The sequence below is a fragment of the Osmerus mordax genome, chromosome 8 (genome assembly GCF_038355195.1).
Source record: "Osmerus mordax isolate fOsmMor3 chromosome 8, fOsmMor3.pri, whole genome shotgun sequence".
In the NCBI taxonomy this organism is placed as follows: domain Eukaryota; kingdom Metazoa; phylum Chordata; class Actinopteri; order Osmeriformes; family Osmeridae; genus Osmerus; species Osmerus mordax.
In genome coordinates this window covers 17,190,757-17,217,414 of record NC_090057.1, presented here as the reverse complement: position 1 = coordinate 17,217,414, position 26,658 = coordinate 17,190,757, and the positions used below count along the sequence as shown (strand labels likewise).

The 26,658-nt window shown below is 42.6% G+C and overlaps 24 non-coding genes and 19 pseudogenes across 24 annotated transcripts; all 43 read right to left on the bottom strand.

Annotated features, from left to right (window-relative positions):
* Positions 1-266: 266 nt before the first annotated feature.
* Positions 267-478, bottom strand: LOC136948606 (small nucleolar RNA U3). The gene has a single exon (XR_010877374.1). It is a non-coding gene; the product is annotated as a small nucleolar RNA U3 (small nucleolar RNA).
* A 406-nt stretch (positions 479-884) lies between these two features.
* Positions 885-1,096, bottom strand: LOC136948404 (small nucleolar RNA U3). The gene has a single exon (XR_010877270.1). It is a non-coding gene; the product is annotated as a small nucleolar RNA U3 (small nucleolar RNA).
* A 406-nt stretch (positions 1,097-1,502) lies between these two features.
* Positions 1,503-1,714, bottom strand: LOC136948603 (small nucleolar RNA U3). Its single transcript, XR_010877372.1, has one exon. It is a non-coding gene; the product is annotated as a small nucleolar RNA U3 (small nucleolar RNA).
* A 406-nt stretch (positions 1,715-2,120) lies between these two features.
* LOC136948304 (small nucleolar RNA U3) lies at positions 2,121-2,332 on the bottom strand. Its single transcript, XR_010877177.1, has one exon. It is a non-coding gene; the product is annotated as a small nucleolar RNA U3 (small nucleolar RNA).
* A 406-nt stretch (positions 2,333-2,738) lies between these two features.
* On the bottom strand, positions 2,739-2,950 carry LOC136948380 (small nucleolar RNA U3). Its single transcript, XR_010877248.1, has one exon. It is a non-coding gene; the product is annotated as a small nucleolar RNA U3 (small nucleolar RNA).
* A 406-nt stretch (positions 2,951-3,356) lies between these two features.
* LOC136948551 (small nucleolar RNA U3) lies at positions 3,357-3,561 on the bottom strand (annotated as a pseudogene).
* Positions 3,562-3,967: 406 nt separating this feature from the next.
* LOC136948516 (small nucleolar RNA U3) lies at positions 3,968-4,172 on the bottom strand (annotated as a pseudogene).
* Positions 4,173-4,578: 406 nt separating this feature from the next.
* Positions 4,579-4,783, bottom strand: LOC136948504 (small nucleolar RNA U3; annotated as a pseudogene).
* Positions 4,784-5,187: 404 nt separating this feature from the next.
* On the bottom strand, positions 5,188-5,399 carry LOC136948385 (small nucleolar RNA U3). The gene has a single exon (XR_010877252.1). It is a non-coding gene; the product is annotated as a small nucleolar RNA U3 (small nucleolar RNA).
* Positions 5,400-5,805: 406 nt separating this feature from the next.
* Positions 5,806-6,010, bottom strand: LOC136948481 (small nucleolar RNA U3; annotated as a pseudogene).
* A 406-nt stretch (positions 6,011-6,416) lies between these two features.
* LOC136948330 (small nucleolar RNA U3) lies at positions 6,417-6,628 on the bottom strand. The gene has a single exon (XR_010877202.1). It is a non-coding gene; the product is annotated as a small nucleolar RNA U3 (small nucleolar RNA).
* Positions 6,629-7,034: 406 nt separating this feature from the next.
* LOC136948550 (small nucleolar RNA U3) lies at positions 7,035-7,239 on the bottom strand (annotated as a pseudogene).
* A 405-nt stretch (positions 7,240-7,644) lies between these two features.
* On the bottom strand, positions 7,645-7,849 carry LOC136948515 (small nucleolar RNA U3; annotated as a pseudogene).
* Positions 7,850-8,255: 406 nt separating this feature from the next.
* LOC136948502 (small nucleolar RNA U3) lies at positions 8,256-8,460 on the bottom strand (annotated as a pseudogene).
* Positions 8,461-8,864: 404 nt separating this feature from the next.
* LOC136948463 (small nucleolar RNA U3) lies at positions 8,865-9,076 on the bottom strand. The gene has a single exon (XR_010877319.1). It is a non-coding gene; the product is annotated as a small nucleolar RNA U3 (small nucleolar RNA).
* Positions 9,077-9,482: 406 nt separating this feature from the next.
* LOC136948479 (small nucleolar RNA U3) lies at positions 9,483-9,687 on the bottom strand (annotated as a pseudogene).
* Positions 9,688-10,093: 406 nt separating this feature from the next.
* Positions 10,094-10,305, bottom strand: LOC136948239 (small nucleolar RNA U3). Its single transcript, XR_010877116.1, has one exon. It is a non-coding gene; the product is annotated as a small nucleolar RNA U3 (small nucleolar RNA).
* Positions 10,306-10,711: 406 nt separating this feature from the next.
* Positions 10,712-10,923, bottom strand: LOC136948293 (small nucleolar RNA U3). The gene has a single exon (XR_010877166.1). It is a non-coding gene; the product is annotated as a small nucleolar RNA U3 (small nucleolar RNA).
* A 406-nt stretch (positions 10,924-11,329) lies between these two features.
* Positions 11,330-11,541, bottom strand: LOC136948170 (small nucleolar RNA U3). The gene has a single exon (XR_010877051.1). It is a non-coding gene; the product is annotated as a small nucleolar RNA U3 (small nucleolar RNA).
* Positions 11,542-11,947: 406 nt separating this feature from the next.
* LOC136948379 (small nucleolar RNA U3) lies at positions 11,948-12,159 on the bottom strand. The gene has a single exon (XR_010877247.1). It is a non-coding gene; the product is annotated as a small nucleolar RNA U3 (small nucleolar RNA).
* Positions 12,160-12,565: 406 nt separating this feature from the next.
* LOC136948513 (small nucleolar RNA U3) lies at positions 12,566-12,770 on the bottom strand (annotated as a pseudogene).
* Positions 12,771-13,176: 406 nt separating this feature from the next.
* On the bottom strand, positions 13,177-13,381 carry LOC136948512 (small nucleolar RNA U3; annotated as a pseudogene).
* Positions 13,382-13,787: 406 nt separating this feature from the next.
* LOC136948501 (small nucleolar RNA U3) lies at positions 13,788-13,992 on the bottom strand (annotated as a pseudogene).
* Positions 13,993-14,396: 404 nt separating this feature from the next.
* Positions 14,397-14,608, bottom strand: LOC136948462 (small nucleolar RNA U3). Its single transcript, XR_010877318.1, has one exon. It is a non-coding gene; the product is annotated as a small nucleolar RNA U3 (small nucleolar RNA).
* A 406-nt stretch (positions 14,609-15,014) lies between these two features.
* LOC136948478 (small nucleolar RNA U3) lies at positions 15,015-15,219 on the bottom strand (annotated as a pseudogene).
* Positions 15,220-15,625: 406 nt separating this feature from the next.
* LOC136948238 (small nucleolar RNA U3) lies at positions 15,626-15,837 on the bottom strand. The gene has a single exon (XR_010877115.1). It is a non-coding gene; the product is annotated as a small nucleolar RNA U3 (small nucleolar RNA).
* Positions 15,838-16,243: 406 nt separating this feature from the next.
* On the bottom strand, positions 16,244-16,455 carry LOC136948280 (small nucleolar RNA U3). The gene has a single exon (XR_010877154.1). It is a non-coding gene; the product is annotated as a small nucleolar RNA U3 (small nucleolar RNA).
* A 406-nt stretch (positions 16,456-16,861) lies between these two features.
* Positions 16,862-17,073, bottom strand: LOC136948169 (small nucleolar RNA U3). Its single transcript, XR_010877050.1, has one exon. It is a non-coding gene; the product is annotated as a small nucleolar RNA U3 (small nucleolar RNA).
* A 406-nt stretch (positions 17,074-17,479) lies between these two features.
* Positions 17,480-17,691, bottom strand: LOC136948378 (small nucleolar RNA U3). The gene has a single exon (XR_010877246.1). It is a non-coding gene; the product is annotated as a small nucleolar RNA U3 (small nucleolar RNA).
* A 406-nt stretch (positions 17,692-18,097) lies between these two features.
* LOC136948511 (small nucleolar RNA U3) lies at positions 18,098-18,302 on the bottom strand (annotated as a pseudogene).
* Positions 18,303-18,708: 406 nt separating this feature from the next.
* On the bottom strand, positions 18,709-18,920 carry LOC136948389 (small nucleolar RNA U3). Its single transcript, XR_010877256.1, has one exon. It is a non-coding gene; the product is annotated as a small nucleolar RNA U3 (small nucleolar RNA).
* A 406-nt stretch (positions 18,921-19,326) lies between these two features.
* LOC136948498 (small nucleolar RNA U3) lies at positions 19,327-19,531 on the bottom strand (annotated as a pseudogene).
* Positions 19,532-19,937: 406 nt separating this feature from the next.
* On the bottom strand, positions 19,938-20,149 carry LOC136948435 (small nucleolar RNA U3). Its single transcript, XR_010877296.1, has one exon. It is a non-coding gene; the product is annotated as a small nucleolar RNA U3 (small nucleolar RNA).
* A 406-nt stretch (positions 20,150-20,555) lies between these two features.
* On the bottom strand, positions 20,556-20,760 carry LOC136948510 (small nucleolar RNA U3; annotated as a pseudogene).
* A 406-nt stretch (positions 20,761-21,166) lies between these two features.
* LOC136948500 (small nucleolar RNA U3) lies at positions 21,167-21,371 on the bottom strand (annotated as a pseudogene).
* A 404-nt stretch (positions 21,372-21,775) lies between these two features.
* On the bottom strand, positions 21,776-21,987 carry LOC136948384 (small nucleolar RNA U3). Its single transcript, XR_010877251.1, has one exon. It is a non-coding gene; the product is annotated as a small nucleolar RNA U3 (small nucleolar RNA).
* Positions 21,988-22,393: 406 nt separating this feature from the next.
* Positions 22,394-22,598, bottom strand: LOC136948476 (small nucleolar RNA U3; annotated as a pseudogene).
* Positions 22,599-23,004: 406 nt separating this feature from the next.
* Positions 23,005-23,209, bottom strand: LOC136948497 (small nucleolar RNA U3; annotated as a pseudogene).
* Positions 23,210-23,613: 404 nt separating this feature from the next.
* Positions 23,614-23,825, bottom strand: LOC136948452 (small nucleolar RNA U3). Its single transcript, XR_010877308.1, has one exon. It is a non-coding gene; the product is annotated as a small nucleolar RNA U3 (small nucleolar RNA).
* Positions 23,826-24,231: 406 nt separating this feature from the next.
* Positions 24,232-24,436, bottom strand: LOC136948549 (small nucleolar RNA U3; annotated as a pseudogene).
* Positions 24,437-24,842: 406 nt separating this feature from the next.
* Positions 24,843-25,054, bottom strand: LOC136948212 (small nucleolar RNA U3). The gene has a single exon (XR_010877091.1). It is a non-coding gene; the product is annotated as a small nucleolar RNA U3 (small nucleolar RNA).
* A 406-nt stretch (positions 25,055-25,460) lies between these two features.
* Positions 25,461-25,673, bottom strand: LOC136948292 (small nucleolar RNA U3). Its single transcript, XR_010877165.1, has one exon. It is a non-coding gene; the product is annotated as a small nucleolar RNA U3 (small nucleolar RNA).
* A 404-nt stretch (positions 25,674-26,077) lies between these two features.
* LOC136948268 (small nucleolar RNA U3) lies at positions 26,078-26,289 on the bottom strand. The gene has a single exon (XR_010877143.1). It is a non-coding gene; the product is annotated as a small nucleolar RNA U3 (small nucleolar RNA).
* Positions 26,290-26,658: the final 369 nt, after the last annotated feature.

Sequence of the window (26,658 nt, the reverse complement as noted above, 5' to 3'; positions counted from 1 at the left end):
AAAGACATTTCACGCAGAGTTCTGAAATCTTCCACATGACAAAACGTTACATAGAGAACTAAGTTGTTCATTTGTATCCGTGGATTCCTTGCATAGAGAGAACCAAATTCAGCTAAACTTGGCACGGATCTAAGTATTGATCAACATGAAGGCCGTTGTTGCACTCCCTCCTCATCCCAGCAGTGTCGTCAATTGCACAGTCCAGCGCATCATGAGACAGATGCAAACATTACTGTGACTGACTTTGCTTGAACAATCAATGTAAATCCACTCAGAACATGATCCTTTCGTCCAAGTTCCATTCAAGAACTTGGAACAGTCATCAATGGTGGTAGGACAGTGAACACAGCCACACCTTTCCACCAGATTCCTGCTCAGAAAGGAACATCTGCATCTTCATCATGGATAGTGAGACCACTCCTTAGAAACACATTTCTCAAAAACAAACTATAGAAATGATCCCTGAAAGTATAGTCTTGGTTGTTGGACTGGGAACAACCTGGCTTTATATCTCGAGGAGCGCATACGCACCACTGGGTTCCAAAGCCAATTGAACGGTCGACATCTGTAACAATCAATTATGCTAAAGCCGCGACACGTGGAATGTGTCTCTTGGTCAAAGACATTTCAGGCAGAGTTCTGAAATCTTCCACATGACAAAACATTGCATAGAGAACTAAATTGGTCATTTGTATCCGTGGATTCCTTGCATAGAGAGAACCAAATTCAGCTAAACTTGGCACGGATCTAAGTATTGATCAACATCAAGGCCGTTGTTGCACTCCCTCCACATCCCAGCAGTGTCGTAAATAGCACAGTCCAGCGCATCATGAGACAGATGCAAACATTACTGTGACTGACTTTGCTTGAACAATCAATGTAAATCCACTCAGAATATGATCCTTTCGTCCAAGTTCCATTCAAGAACTTGGAACAGTCATCAATGGTGGTAGGACAGTGAACACAGCCACACCTTTCCACCAGATTCCTGCTCAGAAAGGAACATCTGCATCTTCATCATGGATAGTGAGACCACTCCTTAGAAACACATTTCTCAAAAACAAACTATAGAAATGATCCCTGAAAGTATATTCTTGGTTGTTGGACTGGGAACAACCTGGCTTTTTATCTCGAGGAGCGCATACGCACCACTGGGTTCCAAAGCCAATTGAATGGTCGACACCTGTAACAATCAATTATGCTAAAGCTACGACACGTGGAACGTGTCTCTTGGTCAAAGACATTTCACGCAGAGTTCTGAAATCTTCCACATGACAAAACGTTACATAGAGAACTAAGTTGTTCATTTGTATCCGTGGATTCCTTGCATAGAGAGAACCAAATTCAGCTAAACTTGGCACGGATCTAAGTATTGATCAACATCAAGGCCGTTGTTGCACTCCCTCCACATCCCAGCAGTGTCGTAAATAGCACAGTCCAGCGCATCATGAGACAGATGCAAACATTACTGTGACTGACTTTGCTTGAACAATCAATGTAAATCCACTCAGAACATGATCCTTTCGTCCAAGTTCCATTCAAGAACTTGGAACAGTCATCAATGGTGGTAGGACAGTGAACACAGCCACACCTTTCCACCAGATTCCTGCTCAGAAAGGAACATCTGCATCTTCATCATGGATAGTGAGACCACTCCTTAGAAACACATTTCTCAAAAACAAACTATAGAAATGATCCCTGAAAGTATAGTCTTGGTTGTTGGACTGGGAACAACCTGGCTTTATATCTCGAGGAGCGCATACGCACCACTGGGTTCCAAAGCCAATTGAACGGTCGACATCTGTAACAATCAATTATGCTAAAGCCGCGACACGTGGAATGTGTCTCTTGGTCAAAGACATTTCAGGCAGAGTTCTGAAATCTTCCACATGACAAAACATTGCATAGAGAACTAAATTGGTCATTTGTATCCGTGGATTCCTTGCATAGAGAGAACCAAATTCAGCTAAACTTGGCACGGATCTAAGTATTGATCAACATCAAGGCCGTTGTTGCACTCCCTCCACATCCCAGCAGTGTCGTAAATAGCACAGTCCAGCGCATCATGAGACAGATGCAAACATTACTGTGACTGACTTTGCTTGAACAATCAATGTAAATCCACTCAGAACATGATCCTTTCGTCCAAGTTCCATTCAAGAACTTGGAACAGTCATCAATGGTGGTAGGACAGTGAACACAGCCACACCTTTCCACCAGATTCCTGCTCAGAAAGGAACATCTGCATCTTCATCATGGATAGTGAGACCACTCCTTAGAAACACATTTCTCAAAAACAAACTATAGAAATGATCCCTGAAAGTATATTCTTGGTTGTTGGACTGGGAACAACCTGGCTTTTTATCTCGAGGAGCGCATACGCACCACTGGGTTCCAAAGCCAATTGAATGGTCGACACCTGTAACAATCAATTATGCTAAAGCTACGACACGTGGAACGTGTCTCTTGGTCAAAGACATTTCACGCAGAGTTCTGAAATCTTCCACATGACAAAACGTTACATAGAGAACTAAGTTGTTCATTTGTATCCGTGGATTCCTTGCATAGAGAGAACCAAATTCAGCTAAACTTGGCACGGATCTAAGTATTGATCAACATCAAGGCCGTTGTTGCACTCCCTCCACATCCCAGCAGTGTCGTAAATAGCACAGTCCAGCGCATCATGAGACAGATGCAAACATTACTGTGACTGACTTTGCTTGAACAATCAATGTAAATCCACTCAGAACATGATCCTTTCGTCCAAGTTCCATTCAAGAACTTCGAACAGTCATCAATGGTGGTAGGACAGTGAACACAGCCACACCTTTCCACCAGATTCCTGCTCAGAAAGGAACATCTGCATCTTCATCATGGATAGTGAGACCACTCCTTAGAAACACATTTCTCAAAAACAAACTATAGAAATAATCCCTGAAAGTATAGTGTTGGTTGTTGGACTGGGAACAACCTGGCTTTATATCTCGAGGAGCGCATACGCACCACTGGGTTCCAAAGCCAATTGAATGGTCGACACCTGTAACAATCAATTATGCTAAAGCTGCGACACGTGGAATGTGTCTCTTGGTCAAAGATATTTCAGGCAGAGTTCTGAAATCTTCCACATGACAAAATTTTGCATAGAGAACTAAATTGTTCATTTGTATCCGTGGATTCCTTGCATAGAGAGAACCAAATTCAGCTAAACTTTGCACGGATCTAAGTATTGATCAACATGAAGGCCGTTGTTGCACTCCCTCCACATCCCAGCAGTGTCGTAAATAGCACAGTCCAGCGCATCATGAGACAGATGCAAACATTACTGTGACTGACTTTGCTTGAACAATCAATGTAAATCCACTCAGAACATGATCCTTTCGTCCAAGTTCCATTCAAGAATAGTCATCAATAGTGGTAGGACAGTGAACACAGCCACACCTTTCCACCAGATTCCTGCTCAGAAAGGAACATCTGCATCTTCATCATGGATAGTGAGACCACTCCTTAGAAACACATTTCTCAAAAACAAACTATAGAAATAATCCCTGAAAGTATAGTGTTGGTTGTTGGACTGGGAACAACCTGGCTTTATATCTCGAGGAGCGCATACGCACCACTGGGTTCCAAAGCCAATTGAATGGTCGACACCTGTAACAATCAATTATGCTAAAGCTGCGACACGTGGAATGTGTCTCTTGGTCAAAGATATTTCAGGCAGAGTTCTGAAATCTTCCACATGACAAAATTTTGCATAGAGAACTAAATTGTTCATTTGTATCCGTGGATTCCTTGCATAGAGAGAACCAAATTCAGCTAAACTTTGCACGGATCTAAGTATTGATCAACATGAAGGCCGTTGTTGCACTCCCTCCACATCCCAGCAGTGTCGTAAATAGCACAGTCCAGCGCATCATGAGACAGATGCAAACATTACTGTGACTGACTTTGCTTGAACAATCAATGTAAATCCACTCAGAACATGATCCTTTCGTCCAAGTTCCATTCAAGAATAGTCATCAATAGTGGTAGGACAGTGAACACAGCCACACCTTTCCACCAGATTCCTGCTCAGAAAGGAACATCTGCATCTTCATCATGGATAGTGAGACCACTCCTTAGAAACACATTTCTCATAAACAAACTATAGAAATGATCCCTGAAAGTATAGTCTTGGTTGTTGGACTGGGAACAACCTGGCTTTATATCTTGAGGAACACATACGCACCACTGGGTTCCAAAGCCAATTGAACGGTCGGCATCTGTAACAATCAATTATGCTAAAGCCGCGACAAGTGGAATGTGTCTCTTGGTCAAAGATATTTCAGGCAGAGTTCTGAAATCTTCCACATGACAAAATTTTGCATAGAGAACTAAATTGTTCATTTGTATCCGTGGATTCCTTGCATAGAGAGAACCAAATTCAGCTAAACTTGGCACGGATCTAAGTATTGATCAACATGAAGGCCGTTGTTGCACTCCCTCCACATCCCAGCAGTGTCGTAAATAGCACAGTCCAGCGCATCATGAGACAGATGCAAACATTACTGTGACTGACTTTGCTTGAACAATCAATGTAAATCCACTCAGATCATGATCCTTTCGTCCAAGTTCCATTCAAGAATAGTCATCAATAGTGGTAGGACAGTGAACACAGCCACACCTTTCCACCAGATTCCTGCTCAGAAAGGAACATCTGCATCTTCATCATGGATAGTGAGACCACTCCTTAGAAACACATTTCTCAAAAACAAACTATAGAAATGATCCCTGAAAGTATAGTCTTGGTTGTTGGACTGGGAACAACCTGGCTTTATATCTCGAGGAGCGCATACGCACCACTGGGTTCCAAAGCCAATTGAATGGTCGACACCTGTAACAATCAATTATGCTAAAGCTGCGACACGTGGAATGTGTCTCTTGGTCAGACATTTCGCGCAGAGTTCTGAAATCTTCCACATGACAAAACATTGCATAGAGAACTAAATTGTTCATTTGTATCCGTGGATTCCTTGCATAGAGAGAACCAAATTCAGCTAAACTTGGCACGGATCTAAGTATTGATCAACATCAAGGCCGTTGTTGCAATCCCTCCACATCCCAGCAGTGTCGCAAATCGCACAGTCCAGCGCATCATGAGACAGATGCAAACATTACTGTGACTGACTTTGCTTGAAAAATCAATGTAAATCCACTCAGAACATGATCCTTTCGTCCAAGTTCCATTCAAGAACTTGGATTAGTCATCAATGGTGGTAGGACAGTGAACACAGCCACACCTTTCCACCAGATTCCTGCTCAGAAAGGAACATCTGCATCTTCATCATGGATAGTGAGACCACTCCTTAGAAACACATTTCTCAAAAACAAACTATAGAAATGATCCCTGAAAGTATAGTCTTAGTTGTTGGACTGGGAACAACCTGGCTTTATATCTCGAGGAGCGCATACGCACCACTGGGTTCCAAAGCCAATTGAATGGTCGACACCTGTAACAATCAATTATGCTAAAGCTACGACACGTGGAACGTGTCTCTTGGTCAAAGACATTTCACGCAGAGTTCTGAAATATTCCACATGACAAAACGTTACATAGAGAACTAAGTTGTTCATTTGTATCCGTGGATTCCTTGCATAGAGAGAACCAAATTCAGCTAAACTTGGCACGGATATAAGTATTGATCAACATCAAGGCCGTTGTTGCACTCCCTCCACATCCCAGCAGTGTCGTAAATAGCACAGTCCAGCGCATCATGAGACAGATGCAAACATTACTGTGACTGACTTTGCTTGAACAATCAATGTAAATCCACTCAGAACATGATCCTTTCGTCCAAGTTCCATTCAAGAATAGTCATCAATAGTGGTAGGACAGTGAACACAGCCACACCTTTCCACCAGATTCCTGCTCAGAAAGGAACATCTGCATCTTCATCATGGATAGTGAGACCACTCCTTAGAAACACATTTCTCAAAAACAAACTATAGAAATGATCCCTGAAAGTATATTCTTGGTTGTTGGACTGGGAACAACCTGGCTTTTTATCTCGAGGAGCGCATACGCACCACTGGGTTCCAAAGCCAATTGAATGGTCGACACCTGTAACAATCAATTATGCTAAAGCTACGACACGTGGAACGTGTCTCTTGGTCAAAGACATTTCACGCAGAGTTCTGAAATCTTCCACATGACAAAACGTTACATAGAGAACTAAGTTGTTCATTTGTATCCGTGGATTCCTTGCATAGAGAGAACCAAATTCAGCTAAACTTGGCACGGATCTAAGTATTGATCAACATCAAGGCCGTTGTTGCACTCCCTCCACATCCCAGCAGTGTCGTAAATAGCACAGTCCAGCGCATCATGAGACAGATGCAAACATTACTGTGACTGACTTTGCTTGAACAATCAATGTAAATCCACTCAGAACATGATCCTTTCGTCCAAGTTCCATTCAAGAACTTGGAACAGTCATCAATGGTGGTAGGACAGTGAACACAGCCACACCTTTCCACCAGATTCCTGCTCAGAAAGGAACATCTGCATCTTCATCATGGATAGTGAGACCACTCCTTAGAAACACATTTCTCAAAAACAAACTATAGAAATAATCCCTGAAAGTATAGTGTTGGTTGTTGGACTGGGAACAACCTGGCTTTATATCTCGAGGAGCGCATACGCACCACTGGGTTCCAAAGCCAATTGAATGGTCGACACCTGTAACAATCAATTATGCTAAAGCTGCGACACGTGGAATGTGTCTCTTGGTCAAAGATATTTCAGGCAGAGTTCTGAAATCTTCCACATGACAAAATTTTGCATAGAGAACTAAATTGTTCATTTGTATCCGTGGATTCCTTGCATAGAGAGAACCAAATTCAGCTAAACTTTGCACGGATCTAAGTATTGATCAACATGAAGGCCGTTGTTGCACTCCCTCCACATCCCAGCAGTGTCGTAAATAGCACAGTCCAGCGCATCATGAGACAGATGCAAACATTACTGTGACTGACTTTGCTTGAACAATCAATGTAAATCCACTCAGAACATGATCCTTTCGTCCAAGTTCCATTCAAGAATAGTCATCAATAGTGGTAGGACAGTGAACACAGCCACACCTTTCCACCAGATTCCTGCTCAGAAAGGAACATCTGCATCTTCATCATGGATAGTGAGACCACTCCTTAGAAACACATTTCTCAAAAACAAACTATAGAAATAATCCCTGAAAGTATAGTGTTGGTTGTTGGACTGGGAACAACCTGGCTTTATATCTCGAGGAGCGCATACGCACCACTGGGTTCCAAAGCCAATTGAATGGTCGACACCTGTACAATCAATTATGCTAAAGCTGCGACACGTGGAATGTGTCTCTTGGTCAAAGATATTTCAGGCAGAGTTCTGAAATCTTCCACATGACAAAATTTTGCATAGAGAACTAAATTGTTCATTTGTATCCGTGGATTCCTTGCATAGAGAGAACCAAATTCAGCTAAACTTTGCACGGATCTAAGTATTGATCAACATGAAGGCCGTTGTTGCACTCCCTCCACATCCCAGCAGTGTCGTAAATAGCACAGTCCAGCGCATCATGAGACAGATGCAAACATTACTGTGACTGACTTTGCTTGAACAATCAATGTAAATCCACTCAGAACATGATCCTTTCGTCCAAGTTCCATTCAAGAATAGTCATCAATAGTGGTAGGACAGTGAACACAGCCACACCTTTCCACCAGATTCCTGCTCAGAAAGGAACATCTGCATCTTCATCATGGATAGTGAGACCACTCCTTAGAAACACATTTCTCATAAACAAACTATAGAAATGATCCCTGAAAGTATAGTCTTGGTTGTTGGACTGGGAACAACCTGGCTTTATATCTTGAGGAACACATACGCACCACTGGGTTCCAAAGCCAATTGAACGGTCGGCATCTGTAACAATCAATTATGCTAAAGCCGCGACAAGTGGAATGTGTCTCTTGGTCAAAGATATTTCAGGCAGAGTTCTGAAATCTTCCACATGACAAAATTTTGCATAGAGAACTAAATTGTTCATTTGTATCCGTGGATTCCTTGCATAGAGAGAACCAAATTCAGCTAAACTTGGCACGGATCTAAGTATTGATCAACATGAAGGCCGTTGTTGCACTCCCTCCACATCCCAGCAGTGTCGTAAATAGCACAGTCCAGCGCATCATGAGACAGATGCAAACATTACTGTGACTGACTTTGCTTGAACAATCAATGTAAATCCACTCAGATCATGATCCTTTCGTCCAAGTTCCATTCAAGAATAGTCATCAATAGTGGTAGGACAGTGAACACAGCCACACCTTTCCACCAGATTCCTGCTCAGAAAGGAACATCTGCATCTTCATCATGGATAGTGAGACCACTCCTTAGAAACACATTTCTCAAAAACAAACTATAGAAATGATCCCTGAAAGTATAGTCTTGGTTGTTGGACTGGGAACAACCTGGCTTTATATCTCGAGGAGCGCATACGCACCACTGGGTTCCAAAGCCAATTGAATGGTCGACACCTGTAACAATCAATTATGCTAAAGCTGCGACACGTGGAATGTGTCTCTTGGTCAGACATTTCGCGCAGAGTTCTGAAATCTTCCACATGACAAAACATTGCACAGAGAACTAAATTGTTCATTTGTATCCGTGGATTCCTTGCATAGAGAGAACCAAATTCAGCTAAACTTGGCACGGATCTAAGTATTGATCAACATCAAGGCCGTTGTTGCAATCCCTCCACATCCCAGCAGTGTCGCAAATCGCACAGTCCAGCGCATCATGAGACAGATGCAAACATTACTGTGACTGACTTTGCTTGAAAAATCAATGTAAATCCACTCAGAACATGATCCTTTCGTCCAAGTTCCATTCAAGAACTTGGATTAGTCATCAATGGTGGTAGGACAGTGAACACAGCCACACCTTTCCACCAGATTGCTGCTCAGAAAGGAACATCTGCATCTTCATCATGGATAGTGAGACCACTCCTTAGAAACACATTTCTCAAAAACAAACTATAGAAATGATCCCTGAAAGTATAGTCTTAGTTGTTGGACTGGGAACAACCTGGCTTTATATCTCGAGGAGCGCATACGCACCACTGGGTTCCAAAGCCAATTGAATGGTCGACACCTGTAACAATCAATTATGCTAAAGCTACGACACGTGGAACGTGTCTCTTGGTCAAAGACATTTCACGCAGAGTTCTGAAATATTCCACATGACAAAACGTTACATAGAGAACTAAGTTGTTCATTTGTATCCGTGGATTCCTTGCATAGAGAGAACCAAATTCAGCTAAACTTGGCACGGATATAAGTATTGATCAACATCAAGGCCGTTGTTGCACTCCCTCCACATCCCAGCAGTGTCGTAAATAGCACAGTCCAGCGCATCATGAGACAGATGCAAACATTACTGTGACTGACTTTGCTTGAACAATCAATGTAAATCCACTCAGAACATGATCCTTTCGTCCAAGTTCCATTCAAGAATAGTCATCAATAGTGGTAGGACAGTGAACACAGCCACACCTTTCCACCAGATTCCTGCTCAGAAAGGAACATCTGCATCTTCATCATGGATAGTGAGACCACTCCTTAGAAACACATTTCTCAAAAACAAACTATAGAAATGATCCCTGAAAGTATATTCTTGGTTGTTGGACTGGGAACAACCTGGCTTTTTATCTCGAGGAGCGCATACGCACCACTGGGTTCCAAAGCCAATTGAATGGTCGACACCTGTAACAATCAATTATGCTAAAGCTACAACACGTGGAACGTGTCTCTTGGTCAAAGACATTTCACGCAGAGTTCTGAAATCTTCCACATGACAAAACGTTACATAGAGAACTAAGTTGTTCATTTGTATCCGTGGATTCCTTGCATAGAGAGAACCAAATTCAGCTAAACTTGGCACGGATCTAAGTATTGATCAACATCAAGGCCGTTGTTGCACTCCCTCCTCATCCCAGCAGTGTCGTCAATTGCACAGTCCAGCGCATCATGAGACAGATGCAAACATTACTGTGACTGACTTTGCTTGAACAATCAATGTAAATCCACTCAGAACATGATCCTTTCGTCCAAGTTCCATTCAAGAACTTGGAACAGTCATCAATGGTGGTAGGACAGTGAACACAGCCACACCTTTCAACCAGATTCCTGCTCAGAAAGGAACATCTGCATCTTCATCATGGATAGTGAGACCACTCCTTAGAAACACATTTCTCAAAAACAAACTATAGAAATGATCCCTGAAAGTATAGTCTTGGTTGTTCGACTGGGAACAACCTGGCTTTATATCTCGAGGAGCGCATACGCACCACTGGGTTCCAAAGCCAATTGAACGGTCGACATCTGTAACAATCAATTATGCTAAAGCCGCGACACGTGGAATGTGTCTCTTGGTCAAAGACATTTCAGGCAGAGTTCTGAAATCTTCCACATGACAAAACATTGCATAGAGAACTAAATTGGTCATTTGTATCCGTGGATTCCTTGCATAGAGAGAACCAAATTCAGCTAAACTTGGCACGGATCTAAGTATTGATCAACATCAAGGCCGTTGTTGCACTCCCTCCACATCCCAGCAGTGTCGTAAATAGCACAGTCCAGCGCATCATGAGACAGATGCAAACATTACTGTGACTGACTTTGCTTGAACAATCAATGTAAATCCACTCAGAACATGATCCTTTCGTCCAAGTTCCATTCAAGAACTTGGAACAGTCATCAATGGTGGTAGGACAGTGAACACAGCCACACCTTTCCACCAGATTCCTGCTCAGAAAGGAACATCTGCATCTTCATCATGGATAGTGAGACCACTCCTTAGAAACACATTTCTCAAAAACAAACTATAGAAATGATCCCTGAAAGTATATTCTTGGTTGTTGGACTGGGAACAACCTGGCTTTTTATCTCGAGGAGCGCATACGCACCACTGGGTTCCAAAGCCAATTGAATGGTCGACACCTGTAACAATCAATTATGCTAAAGCTACGACACGTGGAACGTGTCTCTTGGTCAAAGACATTTCACGCAGAGTTCTGAAATCTTCCACATGACAAAACGTTACATAGAGAACTAAGTTGTTCATTTGTATCCGTGGATTCCTTGCATAAAGAGAACCAAATTCAGCTAAACTTGGCACGGATCTAAGTATTGATCAACATCAAGGCCGTTGTTGCACTCCCTCCTCATCCCAGCAGTGTCGTCAATTGCACAGTCCAGCGCATCATGAGACAGATGCAAACATTACTGTGACTGACTTTGCTTGAACAATCAATGTAAATCCACTCAGAACATGATCCTTTCGTCCAAGTTCCATTCAAGAACTTGGAACAGTCATCAATGGTGGTAGGACAGTGAACACAGCCACACCTTTCCACCAGATTCCTGCTCAGAAAGGAACATCTGCATCTTCATCATGGATAGTGAGACCACTCCTTAGGAACACATTTCTCAAAAACAAACTATAGAAATGATCCCTGAAAGTATAGTCTTGGTTGTTGGACTGGGAACAACCTGGCTTTATATCTCGAGGAGCGCATACGCACCACTGGGTTCCAAAGCCAATTGAACGGTCGACATCTGTAACAATCAATTATGCTAAAGCCGCGACACGTGGAATGTGTCTCTTGGTCAAAGACATTTCAGGCAGAGTTCTGAAATCTTCCACATGACAAAACATTGCATAGAGAACTAAATTGGTCATTTGTATCCGTGGATTCCTTGCATAGAGAGAACCAAATTCAGCTAAACTTGGCACGGATCTAAGTATTGATCAACATCAAGGCCGTTGTTGCACTCCCTCCACATCCCAGCAGTGTCGTAAATAGCACAGTCCAGCGCATCATGAGACAGATGCAAACATTACTGTGACTGACTTTGCTTGAACAATCAATGTAAATCCACTCAGAACATGATCCTTTCGTCCAAGTTCCATTCAAGAACTTCGAACAGTCATCAATGGTGGTAGGACAGTGAACACAGCCACACCTTTCCACCAGATTCCTGCTCAGAAAGGAACATCTGCATCTTCATCATGGATAGTGAGACCACTCCTTAGAAACACATTTCTCAAAAACAAACTATAGAAATAATCCCTGAAAGTATAGTGTTGGTTGTTGGACTGGGAACAACCTGGCTTTATATCTCGAGGAGCGCATACGCACCACTGGGTTCCAAAGCCAATTGAATGGTCGACACCTGTAACAATCAATTATGCTAAAGCTGCGACACGTGGAATGTGTCTCTTGGTCAAAGATATTTCAGGCAGAGTTCTGAAATCTTCCACATGACAAAATTTTGCATAGAGAACTAAATTGTTCATTTGTATCCGTGGATTCCTTGCATAGAGAGAACCAAATTCAGCTAAACTTTGCACGGATCTAAGTATTGATCAACATGAAGGCCGTTGTTGCACTCCCTCCACATCCCAGCAGTGTCGTAAATAGCACAGTCCAGCGCATCATGAGACAGATGCAAACATTACTGTGACTGACTTTGCTTGAACAATCAATGTAAATCCACTCAGAACATGATCCTTTCGTCCAAGTTCCATTCAAGAATAGTCATCAATAGTGGTAGGACAGTGAACACAGCCACACCTTTCCACCAGATTCCTGCTCAGAAAGGAACATCTGCATCTTCATCATGGATAGTGAGACCACTCCTTAGAAACACATTTCTCATAAACAAACTATAGAAATGATCCCTGAAAGTATAGTCTTGGTTGTTGGACTGGGAACAACCTGGCTTTATATCTTGAGGAACACATACGCACCACTGGGTTCCAAAGCCAATTGAACGGTCGGCATCTGTAACAATCAATTATGCTAAAGCCGCGACAAGTGGAATGTGTCTCTTGGTCAAAGATATTTCAGGCAGAGTTCTGAAATCTTCCACATGACAAAATTTTGCATAGAGAACTAAATTGTTCATTTGTATCCGTGGATTCCTTGCATAGAGAGAACCAAATTCAGCTAAACTTTGCACGGATCTAAGTATTGATCAACATGAAGGCCGTTGTTGCACTCCCTCCACATCCCAGCAGTGTCGTAAATAGCACAGTCCAGCGCATCATGAGACAGATGCAAACATTACTGTGACTGACTTTGCTTGAACAATCAATGTAAATCCACTCAGAACATGATCCTTTCGTCCAAGTTCCATTCAAGAATAGTCATCAATAGTGGTAGGACAGTGAACACAGCCACACCTTTCCACCAGATTCCTGCTCAGAAAGGAACATCTGCATCTTCATCATGGATAGTGAGACCACTCCTTAGAAACACATTTCTCATAAACAAACTATAGAAATGATCCCTGAAAGTATAGTCTTGGTTGTTGGACTGGGAACAACCTGGCTTTATATCTTGAGGAACACATACGCACCACTGGGTTCCAAAGCCAATTGAACGGTCGGCATCTGTAACAATCAATTATGCTAAAGCCGCGACAAGTGGAATGTGTCTCTTGGTCAAAGATATTTCAGGCAGAGTTCTGAAATCTTCCACATGACAAAATTTTGCATAGAGAACTAAATTGTTCATTTGTATCCGTGGATTCCTTGCATAGAGAGAACCAAATTCAGCTAAACTTGGCACGGATCTAAGTATTGATCAACATGAAGGCCGTTGTTGCACTCCCTCCACATCCCAGCAGTGTCGTAAATAGCACAGTCCAGCGCATCATGAGACAGATGCAAACATTACTGTGACTGACTTTGCTTGAACAATCAATGTAAATCCACTCAGATCATGATCCTTTCGTCCAAGTTCCATTCAAGAATAGTCATCAATAGTGGTAGGACAGTGAACACAGCCACACCTTTCCACCAGATTCCTGCTCAGAAAGGAACATCTGCATCTTCATCATGGATAGTGAGACCACTCCTTAGAAACACATTTCTCAAAAACAAACTATAGAAATGATCCCTGAAAGTATAGTCTTGGTTGTTGGACTGGGAACAACCTGGCTTTATATCTCGAGGAGCGCATACGCACCACTGGGTTCCAAAGCCAATTGAATGGTCGACACCTGTAACAATCAATTATGCTAAAGCTGCGACACGTGGAATGTGTCTCTTGGTCAGACATTTCGCGCAGAGTTCTGAAATCTTCCACATGACAAAACATTGCACAGAGAACTAAATTGTTCATTTGTATCCGTGGATTCCTTGCATAGAGAGAACCAAATTCAGCTAAACTTGGCACGGATCTAAGTATTGATCAACATCAAGGCCGTTGTTGCAATCCCTCCACATCCCAGCAGTGTCGCAAATCGCACAGTCCAGCGCATCATGAGACAGATGCAAACATTACTGTGACTGACTTTGCTTGAAAAATCAATGTAAATCCACTCAGAACATGATCCTTTCGTCCAAGTTCCATTCAAGAACTTGGATTAGTCATCAATGGTGGTAGGACAGTGAACACAGCCACACCTTTCCACCAGATTGCTGCTCAGAAAGGAACATCTGCATCTTCATCATGGATAGTGAGACCACTCCTTAGAAACACATTTCTCAAAAACAAACTATAGAAATGATCCCTGAAAGTATAGTCTTAGTTGTTGGACTGGGAACAACCTGGCTTTATATCTCGAGGAGCGCATACGCACCACTGGGTTCCAAAGCCAATTGAATGGTCGACACCTGTAACAATCAATTATGCTAAAGCTACGACACGTGGAACGTGTCTCTTGGTCAAAGACATTTCACGCAGAGTTCTGAAATATTCCACATGACAAAACGTTACATAGAGAACTAAGTTGTTCATTTGTATCCGTGGATTCCTTGCATAGAGAGAACCAAATTCAGCTAAACTTGGCACGGATATAAGTATTGATCAACATCAAGGCCGTTGTTGCACTCCCTCCACATCCCAGCAGTGTCGTAAATAGCACAGTCCAGCGCATCATGAGACAGATGCAAACATTACTGTGACTGACTTTGCTTGAACAATCAATGTAAATCCACTCAGAACATGATCCTTTCGTCCAAGTTCCATTCAAGAATAGTCATCAATAGTGGTAGGACAGTGAACACAGCCACACCTTTCCACCAGATTCCTGCTCAGAAAGGAACATCTGCATCTTCATCATGGATAGTGAGACCACTCCTTAGAAACACATTTCTCAAAAACAAACTATAGAAATGATCCCTGAAAGTATATTCTTGGTTGTTGGACTGGGAACAACCTGGCTTTTTATCTCGAGGAGCGCATACGCACCACTGGGTTCCAAAGCCAATTGAATGGTCGACACCTGTAACAATCAATTATGCTAAAGCTACAACACGTGGAACGTGTCTCTTGGTCAAAGACATTTCACGCAGAGTTCTGAAATCTTCCACATGACAAAACGTTACATAGAGAACTAAGTTGTTCATTTGTATCCGTGGATTCCTTGCATAGAGAGAACCAAATTCAGCTAAACTTGGCACGGATCTAAGTATTGATCAACATCAAGGCCGTTGTTGCACTCCCTCCTCATCCCAGCAGTGTCGTCAATTGCACAGTCCAGCGCATCATGAGACAGATGCAAACATTACTGTGACTGACTTTGCTTGAACAATCAATGTAAATCCACTCAGAACATGATCCTTTCGTCCAAGTTCCATTCAAGAACTTGGAACAGTCATCAATGGTGGTAGGACAGTGAACACAGCCACACCTTTCAACCAGATTCCTGCTCAGAAAGGAACATCTGCATCTTCATCATGGATAGTGAGACCACTCCTTAGAAACACATTTCTCAAAAACAAACTATAGAAATGATCCCTGAAAGTATAGTCTTGGTTGTTCGACTGGGAACAACCTGGCTTTATATCTCGAGGAGCGCATACGCACCACTGGGTTCCAAAGCCAATTGAACGGTCGACATCTGTAACAATCAATTATGCTAAAGCCGCGACACGTGGAATGTGTCTCTTGGTCAAAGACATTTCAGGCAGAGTTCTGAAATCTTCCACATGACAAAACATTGCATAGAGAACTAAATTGGTCATTTGTATCCGTGGATTCCTTGCATAGAGAGAACCAAATTCAGCTAAACTTGGCACGGATCTAAGTATTGATCAACATCAAGGCCGTTGTTGCACTCCCTCCACATCCCAGCAGTGTCGTAAATAGCACAGTCCAGCGCATCATGAGACAGATGCAAACATTACTGTGACTGACTTTGCTTGAACAATCAATGTAAATCCACTCAGAACATGATCCTTTCGTCCAAGTTCCATTCAAGAACTTGGAACAGTCATCAATGGTGGTAGGACAGTGAACACAGCCACACCTTTCCACCAGATTCCTGCTCAGAAAGGAACATCTGCATCTTCATCATGGATAGTGAGACCACTCCTTAGAAACACATTTCTCAAAAACAAACTATAGAAATGATCCCTGAAAGTATATTCTTGGTTGTTGGACTGGGAACAACCTGGCTTTTTATCTCGAGGAGCGCATACGCACCACTGGGTTCCAAAGCCAATTGAATGGTCGACACCTGTAACAATCAATTATGCTAAAGCTACGACACGTGGAACGTGTCTCTTGGTCAAAGACATTTCACGCAGAGTTCTGAAATCTTCCACATGACAAAACGTTACATAGAGAACTAAGTTGTTCATTTGTATCCGTGGATTCCTTGCATAAAGAGAACCAAATTCAGCTAAACTTGGCACGGATCTAAGTATTGATCAACATCAAGGCCGTTGTTGCACTCCCTCCTCATCCCAGCAGTGTCGTCAATTGCACAGTCCAGCGCATCATGAGACAGATGCAAACATTACTGTGACTGACTTTGCTTGAACAATCAATGTAAATCCACTCAGAACATGATCCTTTCGTCCAAGTTCCATTCAAGAACTTGGAACAGTCATCAATGGTGGTAGGACAGTGAACACAGCCACACCTTTCCACCAGATTCCTGCTCAGAAAGGAACATCTGCATCTTCATCATGGATAGTGAGACCACTCCTTAGGAACACATTTCTCAAAAACAAACTATAGAAATGATCCCTGAAAGTATAGTCTTGGTTGTTGGACTGGGAACAACCTGGCTTTATATCTCGAGGAGCGCATACGCACCACTGGGTTCCAAAGCCAATTGAACGGTCGACATCTGTAACAATCAATTATGCTAAAGCCGCGACACGTGGAATGTGTCTCTTGGTCAAAGACATTTCAGGCAGAGTTCTGAAATCTTCCACATGACAAAACATTGCATAGAGAACTAAATTGGTCATTTGTATCCGTGGATTCCTTGCATAGAGAGAACCAAATTCAGCTAAACTTGGCACGGATCTAAGTATTGATCAACATCAAGGCCGTTGTTGCACTCCCTCCACATCCCAGCAGTGTCGTAAATAGCACAGTCCAGCGCATCATGAGACAGATGCAAACATTACTGTGACTGACTTTGCTTGAACAATCAATGTAAATCCACTCAGAACATGATCCTTTCGTCCAAGTTCCATTCAAGAACTTCGAACAGTCATCAATGGTGGTAGGACAGTGAACACAGCCACACCTTTCCACCAGATTCCTGCTCAGAAAGGAACATCTGCATCTTCATCATGGATAGTGAGACCACTCCTTAGAAACACATTTCTCAAAAACAAACTATAGAAATAATCCCTGAAAGTATAGTGTTGGTTGTTGGACTGGGAACAACCTGGCTTTATATCTCGAGGAGCGCATACGCACCACTGGGTTCCAAAGCCAATTGAATGGTCGACACCTGTAACAATCAATTATGCTAAAGCTGCGACACGTGGAATGTGTCTCTTGGTCAAAGATATTTCAGGCAGAGTTCTGAAATCTTCCACATGACAAAATTTTGCATAGAGAACTAAATTGTTCATTTGTATCCGTGGATTCCTTGCATAGAGAGAACCAAATTCAGCTAAACTTTGCACGGATCTAAGTATTGATCAACATGAAGGCCGTTGTTGCACTCCCTCCACATCCCAGCAGTGTCGTAAATAGCACAGTCCAGCGCATCATGAGACAGATGCAAACATTACTGTGACTGACTTTGCTTGAACAATCAATGTAAATCCACTCAGAACATGATCCTTTCGTCCAAGTTCCATTCAAGAATAGTCATCAATAGTGGTAGGACAGTGAACACAGCCACACCTTTCCACCAGATTCCTGCTCAGAAAGGAACATCTGCATCTTCATCATGGATAGTGAGACCACTCCTTAGAAACACATTTCTCATAAACAAACTATAGAAATGATCCCTGAAAGTATAGTCTTGGTTGTTGGACTGGGAACAACCTGGCTTTATATCTTGAGGAACACATACGCACCACTGGGTTCCAAAGCCAATTGAACGGTCGGCATCTGTAACAATCAATTATGCTAAAGCCGCGACAAGTGGAATGTGTCTCTTGGTCAAAGATATTTCAGGCAGAGTTCTGAAATCTTCCACATGACAAAATTTTGCATAGAGAACTAAATTGTTCATTTGTATCCGTGGATTCCTTGCATAGAGAGAACCAAATTCAGCTAAACTTGGCACGGATCTAAGTATTGATCAACATGAAGGCCGTTGTTGCACTCCCTCCACATCCCAGCAGTGTCGTAAATAGCACAGTCCAGCGCATCATGAGACAGATGCAAACATTACTGTGACTGACTTTGCTTGAACAATCAATGTAAATCCACTCAGATCATGATCCTTTCGTCCAAGTTCCATTCAAGAACTTGGATTAGTCATCAATGGTGGTAGGACAGTGAACACAGCCACACCTTTCCACCAGATTCCTGCTCAGAAAGGAACATCTGCATCTTCATCATGGATAGTGAGACCACTCCTTAGAAACACATTTCTCAAAAACAAACTATAGAAATGATCCCTGAAAGTATAGTCTTAGTTGTTGGACTGGGAACAACCTGGCTTTATATCTCGAGGAGCGCATACGCACCACTGGGTTCCAAAGCCAATTGAATGGTCGACACCTGTAACAATCAATTATGCTAAAGCTACGACACGTGGAACGTGTCTCTTGGTCAAAGACATTTCACGCAGAGTTCTGAAATATTCCACATGACAAAACGTTACATAGAGAACTAAGTTGTTCATTTGTATCCGTGGATTCCTTGCATAGAGAGAACCAAATTCAGCTAAACTTGGCACGGATATAAGTATTGATCAACATCAAGGCCGTTGTTGCACTCCCTCCACATCCCAGCAGTGTCGTAAATAGCACAGTCCAGCGCATCATGAGACAGATGCAAACATTACTGTGACTGACTTTGCTTGAACAATCAATGTAAATCCACTCAGAACATGATCCTTTCGTCCAAGTTCCATTCAAGAATAGTCATCAATAGTGGTAGGACAGTGAACACAGCCACACCTTTCCACCAGATTCCTGCTCAGAAAGGAACATCTGCATCTTCATCATGGATAGTGAGACCACTCCTTAGAAACACATTTCTCAAAAACAAACTATAGAAATGATCCCTGAAAGTATAGTCTTGGTTGTTGGACTGGGAACAACCTGGCTTTATATCTCGAGGAGCGCATACGCACCACTGGGTTCCAAAGCCAATTGAACGGTCGACATCTGTAACAATCAATTATGCTAAAGCCGCGACACGTGGAATGTGTCTCTTGGTCAAAGACATTTCAGGCAGAGTTCTGAAATCTTCCACATGACAAAACATTGCATAGAGAACTAAATTGGTCATTTGTATCCGTGGATTCCTTGCATAGAGAGAACCAAATTCAGCTAAACTTGGCACGGATCTAAGTATTGATCAACATCAAGGCCGTTGTTGCACTCCCTCCACATCCCAGCAGTGTCGTAAATAGCACAGTCCAGCGCATCATGAGACAGATGCAAACATTACTGTGACTGACTTTGCTTGAACAATCAATGTAAATCCACTCAGAACATGATCCTTTCGTCCAAGTTCCATTCAAGAACTTCGAACAGTCATCAATGGTGGTAGGACAGTGAACACAGCCACACCTTTCCACCAGATTCCTGCTCAGAAAGGAACATCTGCATCTTCATCATGGATAGCGAGACCACTCCTTAGAAACACATGTCTCAAAAACAAACTATAGAAATAATCCCTGAAAGTATAGTGTTGGTTGTTGGACTGGGAACAACCTGGCTTTATATCTCGAGGAGCGCATACGCACCACTGGGTTCCAAAGCCAATTGAATGGTCGACACCTGTAACAATCAATTATGCTAAAGCTGCGACACGTGGAATGTGTCTCTTGGTCAAAGATATTTCAGGCAGAGTTCTGAAATCTTCCACATGACAAAATTTTGCATAGAGAACTAAATTGTTCATTTGTATCCGTGGATTCCTTGCATAGAGAGAACCAAATTCAGCTAAACTTTGCACGGATCTAAGTATTGATCAACATGAAGGCCGTTGTTGCACTCCCTCCACATCCCAGCAGTGTCGTAAATAGCACAGTCCAGCGCATCATGAGACAGATGCAAACATTACTGTGACTGACTTTGCTTGAACAATCAATGTAAATCCACTCAGAACATGATCCTTTCGTCCAAGTTCCATTCAAGAATAGTCATCAATAGTGGTAGGACAGTGAACACAGCCACACCTTTCCACCAGATTCCTGCTCAGAAAGGAACATCTGCATCTTCATCATGGATAGTGAGACCACTCCTTAGAAACACATTTCTCATAAACAAACTATAGAAATGATCCCTGAAAGTATAGTCTTGGTTGTTGGACTGGGAACAACCTGGCTTTATATCTTGAGGAACACATACGCACCACTGGGTTCCAAAGCCAATTGAACGGTCGGCATCTGTAACAATCAATTATGCTAAAGCCGCGACAAGTGGAATGTGTCTCTTGGTCAAAGATATTTCAGGCAGAGTTCTGAAATCTTCCACATGACAAAATTTTGCATAGAGAACTAAATTGTTCATTTGTATCCGTGGATTCCTTGCATAGAGAGAACCAAATTCAGCTAAACTTGGCACGGATCTAAGTATTGATCAACATGAAGGCCGTTGTTGCACTCCCTCCACATCCCAGCAGTGTCGTAAATAGCACAGTCCAGCGCATCATGAGACAGATGCAAACATTACTGTGACTGACTTTGCTTGAACAATTAATCTAAATCCACTCAGATCATGATCCTTTCGTCCAAGTTCCATTCAAGAATAGTCATCAATAGTGGTAGGACAGTGAACACAGCCACACCTTTCCACCAGATTCCTGCTCAGAAAGGAACATCTGCATCTTCATCATGGATAGTGAGACCACTCCTTAGAAACACATTTCTCAAAAACAAACTATAGAAATGATCCCTGAAAGTATAGTCTTGGTTGTTGGACTGGGAACAACCTGGCTTTATATCTCGAGGAGCGCATACGCACCACTGGGTTCCAAAGCCAATTGAATGGTCGACACCTGTAACAATCAATTATGCTAAAGCTGCGACACGTGGAATGTGTCTCTTGGTCAGACATTTCGCGCAGAGTTCTGAAATCTTCCACATGACAAAACATTGCATAGAGAACTAAATTGTTCATTTGTATCCGTGGATTCCTTGCATAGAGAGAACCAAATTCAGCTAAACTTGGCACGGATCTAAGTATTGATCAACATCAAGGCCGTTGTTGCAATCCCTCCACATCCCAGCAGTGTCGCAAATCGCACAGTCCAGCGCATCATGAGACAGATGCAAACATTACTGTGACTGACTTTGCTTGAAAAATCAATGTAAATCCACTCAGAACATGATCCTTTCGTCCAAGTTCCATTCAAGAACTTGGATTAGTCATCAATGGTGGTAGGACAGTGAACACAGCCACACCTTTCCACCAGATTCCTGCTCAGAAAGGAACATCTGCATCTTCATCATGGATAGTGAGACCACTCCTTAGAAACACATTTCTCAAAAACAAACTATAGAAATGATCCCTGAAAGTATAGTCTTAGTTGTTGGACTGGGAACAACCTGGCTTTATATCTCGAGGAGCGCATACGCACCACTGGGTTCCAAAGCCAATTGAATGGTCGACACCTGTAACAATCAATTATGCTAAAGCTACGACACGTGGAACGTGTCTCTTGGTCAAAGACATTTCACGCAGAGTTCTGAAATATTCCACATGACAAAACGTTACATAGAGAACTAAGTTGTTCATTTGTATCCGTGGATTCCTTGCATAGAGAGAACCAAATTCAGCTAAACTTGGCACGGATATAAGTATTGATCAACATCAAGGCCGTTGTTGCACTCCCTCCACATCCCAGCAGTGTCGTAAATAGCACAGTCCAGCGCATCATGAGACAGATGCAAACATTACTGTGACTGACTTTGCTTGAACAATCAATGTAAATCCACTCAGAACATGATCCTTTCGTCCAAGTTCCATTCAAGAATAGTCATCAATAGTGGTAGGACAGTGACCACAGCCACACCTTTCCACCAGATTCCTGCTCAGAAAGGAACATCTGCATCTTCATCATGGATAGTGAGACCACTCCTTAGAAACACATTTCTCAAAAACAAACTATAGAAATGATCCCTGAAAGTATAGTCTTGGTTGTTGGACTGGGAACAACCTGGCTTTATATCTTGAGGAGCACATACGCACCACTGGGTTCCAAAGCCAATTGAACGGTCGGCATCTGTAACAATCAATTATGCTAAAGCCGCGACAAGTGGAATGTGTCTCCTGGTCAAAGATATTTCAGGCAGAGTTCTGAAATCTTCCACATGACAAAATTTTGCATAGAGAACTAAGTTGTTCATTTGTATCCGTGGATTCCTTGCATAGAGAGAACCAAATTCAGCTAAAATTGGCACGGATCTAAGTATTGATCAACATGAAGGCCGTTGTTGCACTCCCTCCACATCCCAGCAGTGTCGTAAATAGCACAGTCCAGCGCATCATGAGACAGATGCAAACATTACTGTGACTGACTTTGCTTGAACAATCAATGTAAATCCACTCAGAACATGATCCTTTCGTCCAAGTTCCATTCAAGAATAGTCATCAATAGTGGTAGGACAGTGAACACAGCCACACCTTTCCACCAGATTCCTGCTCAGAAAGGAACATCTGCATCTTCATCATGGATAGTGAGACCACTCCTTAGAAACACATTTCTCAAAAACAAACTATAGAAATGATCCCTGAAAGTATAGTCTTGGTTGTTGGACTGGGAACAACCTGGCTTTATATCTCGAGGAGCGCATACGCACCACTGGGTTCCAAAGCCAATTGAATGGTCGACACCTGTAACAATCAATTATGCTAAAGCTGCGACACGTGGAATGTGTCTCTTGGTCAGACATTTCGCGCAGAGTTCTGAAATCTTCCACATGACAAAACATTGCATAGAGAACTAAATTGTTCATTTGTATCCGTGGATTCCTTGCATAGAGAGAACCAAATTCAGCTAAACTTGGCACGGATCTAAGTATTGATCAACATCAAGGCCGTTGTTGCAATCCCTCCACATCCCAGCAGTGTCGCAAATCGCACAGTCCAGCGCATCATGAGACAGATGCAAACATTACTGTGACTGACTTTGCTTGAAAAATCAATGTAAATCCACTCAGAACATGATCCTTTCGTCCAAGTTCCATTCAAGAACTTGGATTAGTCATCAATGGTGGTAGGACAGTGAACACAGCCACACCTTTCCACCAGATTCCTGCTCAGAAAGGAACATCTGCATCTTCATCATGGACAGTGAGACCACTCCTTAGAAACACATTTCTCAAAAACAAACTATAGAAATGATCCCTGAAAGTATAGTCTTAGTTGTTGGACTGGGAACAACCTGGCTTTATATCTCGAGGAGCGCATACGCACCACTGGGTTCCAAAGCCAATTGAATGGTCGACACCTGTAACAATCAATTATGCTAAAGCTACGACACGTGGAACGTGTCTCTTGGTCAAAGACATTTCACGCAGAGTTCTGAAATATTCCACATGACAAAACGTTATATAGAGAACTAAGTTGTTCATTTGTATCCGTGGATTCCTTGCATAGAGAGAACCAAATTCAGCTAAACTTGGCACGGATATAAGTATTGATCAACATCAAGGCCGTTGTTGCACTCCCTCCACATCCCAGCAGTGTCGTAAATAGCACAGTCCAGCGCATCATGAGACAGATGCAAACATTACTGTGACTGACTTTGCTTGAACAATCAATGTAAATCCACTCAGAACATGATCCTTTCGTCCAAGTTCCATTCAAGAATAGTCATCAATAGTGGTAGGACAGTGAACACAGCCACACCTTTCCACCAGATTCCTGCTCAGAAAGGAACATCTGCATCTTCATCATGGATAGTGAGACCACTCCTTAGAAACACATTTCTCAAAAACAAACTATAGAAATAATCCCTGAAAGTATAGTGTTGGTTGTTGGACTGGGAACAACCTGGCTTTATATCTTGAGGAGCACATACGCACCACCTGCTTCCAAATCCAATTGAATGGTCGACACCTGTAACAATCAATTATGCTTAAGCCGCGACACGTGGAATGTGTCTCTTGGTCAAAGACATTTCAGGCAGAGTTCTGAAATTTTCCACATGACAAACTTTTGCATAGAGAACTAAGTTGTTCATTTGTATCCGTGGATTCCTTGCATAGAGAGAACCAAATTCAGCTAAACTTGGCACGGATATAAGTATTGATCAACATCAAGGCCGTTGTTGCAATCCCTCCACATCCCAGCAGTGTCGCAAATCGCACAGTCCAGCGCATCATGAGACGGATGCAAACATTACTGTGACTGACTTTGCTTGAACAATCAATGTAAATCCACTCAGAACATGATCCTTTCGTCCAAGTTCCATTCAAGAACTTGGAACAGTCATCAATGGTGATAGGACAGTGAACACAGCCACACCTTTCCACCAGACTCCTGCTCAGAAAGGAACATCTGCATCTTCATCATGGATAGTGAGACCACTCCTTAGAAACAAATTATTCAAAAACAAACTATAGAAATGATCCCTGAAAGTATAATCTTGGTTGTTGGACTGGGAACAACCTGGCTTTATATCTTGAGGAGCACATACGCACCACTGGGTTCCAAAGCCAATTGAACGGTCGACATCTGTAACAATCAATTATGCTAAAGCCGCGACACGTGGAATGTGTCTCTTGGTCAAAGACATTTCAGGCAGAGTTCTGAAATCTTCCACATGACAAACTTTTGCATAGAGAACTAAGTTGTTCATTTGTATCCGTGGATTCCTTGCATAGAGAGAACCAAATTCAGCTAAACTTGGCACGGATCTAAGTATTGATCAACATCAAGGCCGTTGTTGCAATCCCTCCACATCCCAGCAGTGTCGCAAATCGCACAGTCCAGCGCATCATGAGACGGATGCAAACATTACTGTGACTGACTTTGCTTGAACAATCAATGTAAATCCACTCAGAACACGATCCTTTCGTCCAAGTTCCAATCAAGAACTTGGAACAGTCATCAATGGTGGTAGGACAGTGAACACAGCCACACTTTTCCACCAGACTCCTGCTCAGAAAGGAACATCTGCATCTTCATCATGGATAGTGAGACCACTCCTTAGAAACACATTTCTCAAAAAACGAACTATAGAAATGATCCCTGAAAGTATAATCTTGGTTGTTGGACTGGGAACAACCTGGCTTTATATCTCGAGGAGCACATACGCACCACTGGGTTCCAAAGCCAATTGAATGGTCGACACCTGTAACAATCAATTATGCTAAAGCTGCGACACGTGGAATGTGTCTCTTGGTCAGACATTTCACGCAGAGTTCTGAAATCTTCCACATGACAAAACATTGCATAGAGAACCAAATTGTTCATTTGTATCCGTGGATTCCTTCCATAGAGAGAACCAAATTCAGCTAAACTTGGCACGGATCTAAGTATTGATCAACATCAAGGCCGTTGTTGCAATCCCTCCACATCCCAGCAGTGTCGCAAATCGCACAGTCCAGCGCATCATGAGACGGATGCAAACATTACTGTGACTGACTTTGCTTGAACAATCAATGTAAATCCACTCAGAACATGATCCTTTCGTCCAAGTTCCATTCAAGAACTTGGAACAGTCATCAATGGTGGTAGGACAGTGAACACAGCCACACCTTTCCACCAGATTCCTGCTCAGAAAGGAACATCTGCATCTTCATCATGGATAGTGAGACCACTCCTTAGAAACACATTTCTCAAAAACAAACTATAGAAATGATCCCTGAAAGTATATTCTTGGTTGTTGGACTGGGAACAACCTGGCTTTTTATCTCGAGGAGCGCATACACACCACTGGGTTCCAAAGCCAATTGAATGGTCGACACCTGTAACAATCAATTATGCTAAAGCTACGACACGTGGAACGTGTCTCTTGGTCAAAGACATTTCACGCAGAGTTCTGAAATCTTCCACATGACAAAACGTTACATAGAGAACTAAGTTGTTCATTTGTATCCGTGGATTCCTTGCATAAAGAGAACCAAATTCAGCTAAACTTGGCACGGATCTAAGTATTGATCAACATCAAGGCCGTTGTTGCACTCCCTCCACATCCCAGCAGTGTCGTCAATTGCACAGTCCAGCGCATCATGAGACAGATGCAAACA